The following is an 11,004-nucleotide window of genomic DNA, read 5'->3' on the forward strand; positions in this document are numbered from 1 at the left end:
CTCGATTACCCATGCAAATATATCGGTGTTGTCTGCAAGAAAATGTACCAACTTACATTTCCATTCTTCCGGCAAGTCCACTCCAACCGAAGTAAACTTTTCCTCTTCTCCCACCCCGAGGTTCACTACCTCCAACTCATCCAACGTTTTCGGTCCCAGTGGAGGCTCATACCCCTCTATTTCTGCTTCCTTCTGTAATTGCTATGCAGGTCCAGTATCGTGTGATGACCCCTCGCCCTTGGTACCGCGGACCATACTTTTTACAGTCACTTGATGGATACTCTGCGCTGCTACTTGATCACCCTTTATTTCATATGTTCCCCCATTAGTAGGGAAGCCGATCACCTGGTATAATGTCGATGGGGCGGCTTTCATTTTGTGGATCCATTTCCTCCCCAGGGATGGCATTATCTTGGAACTTGCATCCACCACCATAAATCGGTGAATACCGTTGTCGGCCGCCGGCTGTAACCGGTAGCATCAATTCACCCAAAGGGGCTCATCATCTGCCGTTGAACCCATAAAGATTAGTTTGGGGGCTTGTAACCGATCTTTTCAATATTCATCTCCTCCACGCCCCGCTTAAACAACAAGTCAAATTGAGCTGCCATGATCTATCGGCACCCTCTTTACCAGATAATTGCCCATAGCTATAGTAATCACCAGAGCATCCTCATGCGGAGAAATTACTGACTCTAAGTCTTTCGGGGTGAACCTTATGCTTTCATCACCCATTACGACTCCTCGAACTAGTCGTGGTATGCTCACCACTTCATTCACTTGTTGTAAACTTGCTGTCTTTCTCATCTTTTCTCGGTGTGCATTTCTTCCCAGGGTTTCCCCACTGAAGATGACATTGATGGTACCTAAAATTATTGCGGGCGGCACTCTCGGCTTGGCGAACCTCTGCGACAAACTCCACGAGCATCCCTCTTTCAATCATTCTCTCCACCAACCACCAACAAAGGCGTAGCATTCATTAGTAAGCGTGATTCCCGACTTTATGGTAGGCCGCAGAATGGCTTCCCATCTATCTCCATCTGGCGTACTCATGGGACCACTCAAAGTATTGTAGTCCCTTAATCGGCGGGCAAGATTTCCTCAAGCGGCGGTTTAGCGGTCTGCCTTTCGATTTCCTGTCTGGCTTCCTCTCGGATATCCTTCGCCGCGATCTCCGTCTATCCGGACCTCGGCTTTCTCCTCATGCGTTCCTTTCCCTCTTTCCTCTTCTCTCCCTTTTCCTTTGCGGTCATTGCGGTCGGCGGCTTTTGCCTTCCCTCTCTCTTATGTTCCTTTGCATTTCTCTGCATTATGTCCTCGTAAGCGTATATATTTTTCTACCTTGGGATCTGAGCGTGTAAAGAAGTGATTTCGATTTTGAAACCGACTCATGAACTCTAGTTCCGCCCTCAAGCCGTCTTTGGAAGGCTATGACGTTGCATGTTCCTCCAAATTTTCCACCCTCAATGTCTCCTCCTTGAATCTGCACGAAACTCTCTCAAGGACTCACGGACCTTTTGTTTTATGTTGAACAGTGTTGCGATGTCAACCACCCTTCTTTTCTGGTGTATGAAGTGATCAACAAACGCGCGCTCCAATTCTTCAAACCTTTGGATACTCCGCGAAGCCAACCTATAATACCAATCCGAGGCTCCCCCCTTCAGACTAGCGGGGAACATCATGCAACGAAGCCCATCATATTTATTCTCCTGCCATAATGGCATCTGTTGCCTGAAATGGTGCAAGTGATCCGTCGGGTCTCCCCTTCCATCATACCTCTCAAATCTGGGCTGGGAGAATCATTTCGGCACTTATGAATTCCATACCGAATCTGCTAGTGGATTTTTGTTGAGGCTTGCAACCTCCTTCTGCGCAGCGCTCTGGTTCGCTTTTTCTGCAGTGCGATTCATCTCTCTCCTTCTCAATCATTGCCTGAACTACCTCCAAGGTGATACCCACCGTTTGTTCAACGTCCTGTGGCGGATACTCCTCGTTCTCCCCCTCTACTTCGCTGCTCCGATGATCATCCCGACCCGTTGCACCCTGCGTAACCTCTCTTCCCTTCCTTAACTCATCATTCTCCGTTCGTAGCCTAACTATCTCCTCACGAAGAAAGTCGGTAGCATCCATTTGCCGGCGTTTGATACCTCTTCTTCTCCTACCCCCTCTTCCTCTCCTACCCTTTCTTCTTCAGTGCTCTCTCTTTCTTCGATATTTTCTCTCACCGTTGCCTTCTTAGGTGTCCCTACTCCTCTTTTCACTACCGTAGCCATTTTCTCTTCTTTCCCCACAGACGGCGCCAAAATGTATACTCTATTCTTACAACCTCTGAGCTCACCTCTCTTTTCTTTTCCTCTTTCTTTCTCGCTGTCTTTCTCCCTTATATCCTCCTCTCCTTCTTCTGGTTCGTCCTCTTTTCTTCATCCATCGATCTCCTCTCTCCACGTATCGCGGCGGTTATCTCTGGCCTCACTATTCACCCCCTCTCTCCATGTCTCCTAGTAGTCTTCTAGCAGTTCAGATACCGCTCCCTTTCTCATCACGTCTTGCAGCGGTTCCCAAACGGTTATGATGTCGCAGACCTGCTCCCCTGTACTATACCACATCCGGTCCATTTGTCACCATTAACCTCATAGGTCATACATACTACCCCTACATGCAAATACTCACTATACAATCATCTAGGATTGTGGCAACATGCTATGTATCTTCAGCAATCTTACTAGTACTAGTAAGAGAAGCGTCACTTGCATATTCTATTATTGGAATTAAAATCAAATGCGAGTCTGAAAGTGTACTAATTACTCGCTCCCTAACTTCTTCAACCTGATCAGGAGTACTCACATTATCATCAACAATATCATTTCTACTCTTCCTATTGTTTCCAGTCTTGGGAGTTGGGCCACAGTCTGTTGATAATATAATAATACTAAGAACTTCCCTCATTTTAGCTAACACTATACCCATGTTTTTTAAGCTTCTCTTCCTCTAATATAATCCATAATATAGACTGCACTAGTATATATAAATAGCAGATTAAAACTTCTCGACAAGAGAGAAAAGTGAGGCGTGCCAGTTAAGTTTTCAAGGGGATGACAATTCAACTGCCTAGCCATTATATTACTTGCTTATTTTTCCTAGGGGAAATAAAGTGCATGTCTCAGTCTTAATTAAATTTTAACTTCTTTGGTCTTCCTTTTTTCGGCTTTTGTTAGTGAAAACATGAGGAATGCTAATAATCAATCTATCTAAAGAACGTGCGCTAGTATCGAAAATACATTTTTCATACAACAAAATTTGAAGGAGCTAAACTCACCCAATTCAAGTTAATCATTGAATTGGTATGTTTACTATTGGTTCAAGTTGTAAATGGTGAAATTCAGCATTTACATTCGTCATTTCAACCACTGTTTATGTTTATGGACATTAAAGAGATTCTTAGTCAATCAAGAGAGTTTACATTCCAGTGGTGGTATAGAGAGACAGATGGGTGTGCTGACAAGTTAGCGAGGTACGTGTCACAATGGATTGCAGATCAATTAATGACAGAATTTATCCAACTTCTTTCGCTTCCGCCTTGAATAGTCGATCCAATTTCCCCAATCTATCATGAGAATTGTCCTCCCCGTTTGCAACAGGCAATACATCCTATGGCTTCAGTTTGGTAGGTAATCCTATACCTCGATCCGTGGTGGTGGTCCAAACTTCGTTCCTTGTTTCTTAAACTGACACCCAAAGGTAAACCGAGGTATTTACATGGAAATATGGATTATAGAAGGCGTACATGCCACCCCTGCAACACCCATTAGATCAGAATGGTCATTCAATAATTTCGACATTATACCCCACTCCATCTAAAAACTGTCATTTTTGTCATTCAATATTGTAAATGGATAATGGATTAGCTTATGTTAATTCATATTCATAGGAGCAACCGACCAAATACAAACCTTGATTGCTTCTTTGTTGAACAGTCAATCAGCTAGCCAAATTCAATTCAAAAAGTTCAAAGTCGTCGCGAATGGAATTTCCTGGAAAACCGACCTTAACGTGTTTCAACCAAAAAAGACAAGCATATATATGCCTAACTGGCTATGGCCAGAAATCGTTAACAAAATAAAAGTAAAGATGGCTAGGATTCTTAATGGAATTAGTGTTGGAGGTGGTGGAAATTCTTTGTCTCAAGTTTCAGGGGCTTTGCTTTTGCTTTGCATGATTGTTGCATCCATCTCAATAATTTCTATGGTTATCTTGGCATGTGGCCACGGAGCAGATGATCCAGATAAACATCACAAACGTCGTCGTCGTCATGGTGGTGGTGGTGCCGTTTTTGCTGGAGGTGCAGCTTGTGGTGGTGGAGGTGGTGGTGGTGGCTGTGGAGGTGGTGGTGGAGGTGGTGGTGGCTGTGGAGGTGGAGGTGGTGGTGGTTGTTAGGTGTCATATATAGCATATTCAAATTTATCTGTGTTTGTACAGAGGCAGAATAAAAACAACATGTTTTTCCTTTTATTCCAACTCTTTAAAAACAACAAAAAGGATATATGATTCTTTTCTTTTTCGATGAACGAACGAGGAATATATGATTCTTGTAAATATGTAAAATAGCTTAAGGTACGTGTGTATAACTTTCAGGGCGGCTCAATGAAACTCGAGGCCCTTAGGCAGTGACTAGATGGGAGGCATTTTGTGTTTTCCCTTCCCCCATTATACTAAAAATATGAGAATAATTTTGTGGTCATACAACTATTTATTGTCCACAACCTTGTTAGCAATTCGGGATACGGCAAAAATTCGGTACGAGAATAATTCGTGAATTATTCGGTGATTAAAAAATGCGGTACAGTCAAATATTCGGTCAAAAAATCGCAATACGGCAATTATGCGGTGTTTAATTAATACACATTTTAAATGTTTGGTTGCAAAAATTCGGAAGTAAAAAATTCGTGATATTATGTTAGTAAATATTAATAATAGTTGTCATTCTTTACAACACAACAAACATATCTAAACAATTTAGCTACAAAAATATTGAAACCAATTGAATGGTCTACATAAGTACCTTCATTTATTTGTTCTTGGATTGAAATTACCGTTCAAATTTCAAAATACACACACACCATGACATGACAATTTAAATATTACCCAAAAAGTATAAAAATAAAGTTTTTGGATTAATTTATCACTAAAAATGTAAGAGTGATGACATAAAGTACATAAAAAATAACAAAAACGCAATCGAATTTTCATTCTTTTTTTTTTTTTTTTTTAGCTTAATCTGAATTTTTGAAAAATTCGGCAAGAAATCGTATTATTCGTTTCAAGACAAAAAATCGCGAATTATTGCGAATCTTTCAAACATTCGGAAGTATTATACATTTTGTCGTTCAAAAATTCGATTCGCGAATAATTCGGCGAATTGCTAACAAGGGTCCACAAGACATCATGTGCTGATTGGTGGAGAGGTTACCCAGAAAACATATTTACCTGCCCGAAAAAACTGTTTATCTAGCCCACAAAGTGTTTGGACCAATGAAAAGCTACTGTTTGTGGACAAGTCTGTCCACAAATTCGCTCTCTAAAAATATTTAACAAAAAGTCAAAAACACCACCAAATGTTTGTTAAGAGAATAAAAATAGTGGAGAGCTTAGAATATGGAAAGACAATATAGTTACCTTGATTTACTTGATGAAGACTTTTTGAAACAAAATGATTCAATGTGTGCGGCAAATGGATATGATTAGGCACTTTGCTAGTAACATTGGATATATTGTGAACTTACAGATATGTGATAGATGTATGTACATCATTGCATCTATTATATTCCCCTAAGTATAATGTATTACTGTGGCCGTTAGATGTATGGAATCCTAATCCTTACCAATTGAAATTATTTTCTCCGAAAATCTATGTGTGAAGAGAAATAATAAGAATAACTAAGTAGAGTTGAATTACCAAAAGTATAAGAAAATATGTAAGGAAATAAGTATGTAGACTAAGGATATTATAGAAATTTGAGGTCTTCCATAAATGGAGGCCTTAGGTCTTTGCGTTGTTGAAAGAGAACATTCTTTAGTAGAATGAAGAAAAGAAAATCCAACTAAAATAAGGACTTATTGCATAATTAGAAATACCCGAAAGATTGAGGCGACACTTCGAAGCAAGAATCATTTGGCATAAAAAAATTATGTTTAGTGGAGGTTGAATGGTTGATGCGTTCACATGTTCTGTTTTCTGAAGACTGAAGCAGTTAACTGTTGCCAAAAGCTAATTGCAACTATATATTTACTTATTTTGTGGTTGTACTATACGTTTATCCAAGCTAGATTAATCTTACAAAAACTAACTCTTTAATTAGGAATTGAACATTATTTCAATTATATTCAGTGATATCCTGCCCGAACTGTCAAATAAAGCAGAGGTTGTAGTTGGTGTCATCGGTAGAGAATCAAAATAACTAGTTGTGGAAGGCAAGCAGGGACTAAATGAGATATGTTTTATATGCTTCTGAAACACTTGCCCCAGGTCTCAAGTTATCGTCCATGTTTTTTACTAGTACATATATATTTGCAATACTTTGCGTGGCAAACATGTATGTTGTTCATAGGATTTGACCAGGAAAAAACTTCCAGTCAAGGTCCACTGAGGAATCTTCTAGTTATTTGTTGCAACTGTATGTGTGCCTTGGATCCTAAGGAATTGTGTGTTATTGATTCGGCCCAAGTGTCTCTTGTGATTTATCCATAGGTTGATAGGTGAGGAATCCATATATATAGGATCTGTCTACAATAGTTTTGTCATCATCAATTCATATGATCCACTCATAGTGTAAATTGGTGTTAAGTATGTTTGTTGAACTTAATTGGCTCTGGCCACTACAGTGGGTCGATTCACACGAAGGGAATGAAGATGAGCTAAAGACCAATCCATATTGTGAAACTAAGACCATAGAGTAATTAGCATGAGTATCCTCACATCTACACCATTTATAATGCGGCGTGGGGAGCTAGCGCCGTGACAATTCCGTTCCCACCTAATTGTTTATTCCTTTTTTCTCTTTCCTAAAAATGGTTCCACCAAATTCAAACAAAACATGACAAAAAGTGGAACACTAAAATTTGGTTGAAATTTAAAATTTAACAAACACACCCTTAGTTAGTTTGGTATTTTTTTTATTCTCTTTCTTAGGGCATCTCCAATGGGGGGTGTAAACCGTATAGAGTGGAAATTTTACACCCCAAATATAAAAAAAACTCTCTCCAATGGGGGTGCTATACCATAGGTAATAGTGTATTAGCTAATAGAGAGGGTGGGGAATTCCCCCTCTCGTTATTAGTTAATAAAAAGCATGGGCGACACTCGAACTGACGTCTGAGTGCAATAATTTTCGGACGTCACTTGGAGTAACGTCCCTTTCTAATTCTAAAGTAATTTTTTAACTCGGACGTCACTTTAAGTGACGCAGTTTAAATTAAAGAGGGATGTCACTTAAAGTGACGTCCGAGTTTAAAATCTATTTTTTTTTTTCACTTCTCCATTAAGGAGTATAGAGTGTGGATATTTATAAGTTATACAATATTATACAATTAGAGGTGTAAAATCCTAATGGCACCTATGTGGAGCCTAGGTGGAGGTGTAATTTTACACCCCCCATTGGAGATGCCCTTAGTTTTATTAATTTAACTAGCTAGTTGGGTAAGTCAACTAATTAATAATAGTTCCAACACAAATAACCATATTTAGCTTCTATCTATTGAGAGTCAAAGTAAAACTCTATTCATGGTTGTTGAAATTTAGAAGATGGCTAGGCTCCTTCATGTTATTGGTACAGAAGGAAGCAAGAACTCTTTGTTCCAAATATCAGGAGACTTGTTTTTGCTTTTCATGTCTCTCTCAATTATTTCAATGGTCATCATGGCATGCAGAAAACATTCTGCGTCACAAAGGTCATAGTAACGATAATCCAGCAGTTTACTACTTTGGGGCTTATGTTGCAAGAAGTGCTGATGCAAACTCTGGTGGTCATGATCATGGTGGACATCATCATGGAGATGGGGTGTTAGTGGTGGCGGTGGCGGTGGCGGTGGCAGTGGCTACGGTGGTAATCCGTGAGCGGGGAGAAAATGTTGTTTGGTCATTGTGTGTCCATATACCAAACCGTGATCGACTCGACTCACGCCCGCCCACTGCTATGTAGTAAGTCTAGTACTAATTAAATGTATTGTATCTTTTTGTTTAAATTAAGATAGTGCCTAGCATTCATCTATCTCCATTGAGTGTTGGTTGTATATATGTCCATCATTTCCAGCTGTTCTAGTGGCACTTAAAGGTCCCTACCAAATTCTAATCCTTAGTTAAAGATGTAAGATTACCTGTCGATACTCTAAATGAATTAAATAAGTTTCATCAATGTAGTTCTTGACTTCTTGTTATGTTTTTCAATTTACTTGTTAGTTAATAGATCGATCTATTGCCAACTTCTGCTGTATCTATTTGAAAAAATGAGAAATTGGGAGAAGCACTACACACTGATCTTGGTGGTCCATAGATCGAAGAAGGTAGAATCAGGAATCATATTTTAATTGTATCAATACTGCTGCGATAAAAGAGCATGCTATATGGCTATATCTGTAACAACAACGACTATGAATCAAAAGATAAATCTAAACCTTAGGCATAATGCTTGTTTCATCAAAGAGCTGAGATAGAACTCTCAATGCATTTCATTATTCTAGGGAAGAAAAAGCCAATTTAAGTTTGGGGGAGAATCATACTTCTATGTCAATACTCAATTCCAGCTTCAATTCTAAATGTGGATCAACTTGTATTCTTGCTATTCCTCTCAGAAAACCAGCGGCTTGTGTTTTTCTTGATTCAGTGCAAAAGTTATCATACCATATGAAAAATTGCTCATCCAACTAGACCGAGCTACAAAGGCACACAACATATTCTGCTCTATGTAAGATAAGGATACTCACAAAGTCACAAGTGAAAGACATAAAAAAAATTAGTAGCTTTATGGAAATCCCCAAAACAACCTAACAATTAAAGATCAAGTAGTGCGCTAACTGCTAAGCATCTTCACCGTAATATCAAACTATTACATCATATTCTTACCAAAGAATAATCAGATACGTGTGAAAGATGTTAGTAGACTATATATCGTCAAGACATGTTAGTAGTTGATGACCCTAGGCCTACAATAAGATACTTCGTTGCTAACATGCTTGTTTGCATTGTTTATCCTCTTGATCCTAATCAATCTAAACCATTGTCCTCAATCTTTTGATCTATCTCTAGACTTCAGCCTAACTATTTTAATACTTCCTGTAAAATTGAACAATCTTATTAGAAGTAGCTTCGTTCATGTTAGAGCGTGCATACCCTCTACTCTAGTACAATTAGAGCGCGCCCGCGCCTGACCTTCCAATAAACTGCTCTCGCCACTTGTACAGTTTGTTTCCTATTTGTTTTAGGATTTCTATTAACATAGATAGCAACAATATGTACGGATTAGGAACTTGTAAACTCTATATAAATAAGTGTGTAAACAGTAGAAAATAATCAAGTAAATATTCTCTCAAATCTATCTCTCTCTAATTTATCATGGTATCAGCCTAACTTCAATCCTAACCCTAGCCGCTTAAAGCTTCCGCTCTCTGTCCATTATTGATGGCCGAACCCAACACCATCAACAATGACTCTCCTCTGGGATCCGATGATCCTTTCTTTATGCACCATTCCGATAGCCCTACGGCTGTTCTCGTCTCTCCTCTATTATCTGGTGACAATTATCCGACATGGCTGTGGTCTATCTCTAGAGCACTTCGAGCAAAGAATAAATTTGGTTTTGTCGATGGCTCCGTCACACCTCCCACTACTCCCAAAGGGAAAGCCAAGTGGTCGCGATGTGATGATCTTGTTGCTTCATGGATTCTTAATTATGTTACTCCAGATATCCGTGGAAGCATCCTCTATGTCGACTCTACATCCAAAATCTGGAAAGATCTAGGTGTTTCAACCAAATATGATCAAAACACTAAGTGGTGACGAAGGAGATGAATAACGTAGAAAAGTAGTGAGAAAAGTGATGGTGATTGAGTGAATGATGAGACTGTACCTTTCGGTTGCCTACGTACCCAAATTGTCGATGGGATCAAGTCTCAAGAACGTAGTTTTTTATGAAAAATAGTTTGGTATTTATATGTGTAGAGTAGAGATTTCTTGTAGCTCAAGTAATCGTAATTGAACATGACTCTTAATTGATAATTATCTCTTTGATAAGAAACGAATCTGGACATAAATTAATGTACGTAAGTGGCAAGCTATGTGGCTAGGGTTCAACCCTAGACACATGAGTTAATGGGCATGTACATCAATCCATGGTATTGCAAATTGGGCCTTAGCCTTGTCGATTAAACGAATAAAGTGGAGACCCCTACTAATGGATGTTTGCCACGTAGGTGGGGGTCAAAACACTACCCCCTCTTTGGCATGCGAACAAAGTTCATATGGCAAAGAAAAGAAGAAAAATCGAGGAAAAAAGCAGAATGTATAACAAAGTGTCGTGTGAATGTAAACGATAGGACAATGGACTGTCGAGAAAAATTCGTGAATTATTGTGAACGAAATAATGTCAAACTAACTTATATGGGATGCAATGTAATTAAATAAAATATGGCTGAAGTGAGAATTGAAATGGGTGGCACAGAAAAAAAATGCAAAAGAAATTGATAGCAAAACCGTACCGAAATAATTACATAATAATAATAAAATTGATTTTGACGACTTTTGCCAGCGGAAGATTTATATTAGGATTAGACGGTTAAAATTAAATATAGGGACAGTTTAGTAATAATAGGAAGAAAAAGAAGTTAAATACGAATTGGAGTCGAAGGTGAAGACTTTAGCAATGAAAACGGGATGCCAACTTCAGATTGGATAAGAATTCGGATTAGAGACGAATTTGGATTAGAAAAGAATCCCACCAGCAATGGAAACCCAGA

General features: G+C 39.1%; 1 long non-coding RNA gene across 1 annotated transcript; it reads right to left on the reverse strand.

Annotated features, from left to right (window-relative positions):
* Positions 1-3,596: 3,596 nt before the first annotated feature.
* Positions 3,597-4,982, reverse strand: LOC147476920 (uncharacterized). The gene is made up of 2 exons (XR_015207774.1): positions 3,951-4,982; positions 3,597-3,793 (listed from the first exon to the last, which is right to left on the reverse strand). It is a non-coding gene; the product is annotated as an uncharacterized LOC147476920 (long non-coding RNA).
* Positions 4,983-11,004: the final 6,022 nt, after the last annotated feature.

This window comes from Coptis chinensis, chromosome 9 (genome assembly GCF_015680905.1).
Source record: "Coptis chinensis isolate HL-2020 chromosome 9, ASM1568090v1, whole genome shotgun sequence".
Classification (NCBI taxonomy): Eukaryota; Viridiplantae; Streptophyta; class Magnoliopsida; order Ranunculales; family Ranunculaceae; genus Coptis; species Coptis chinensis.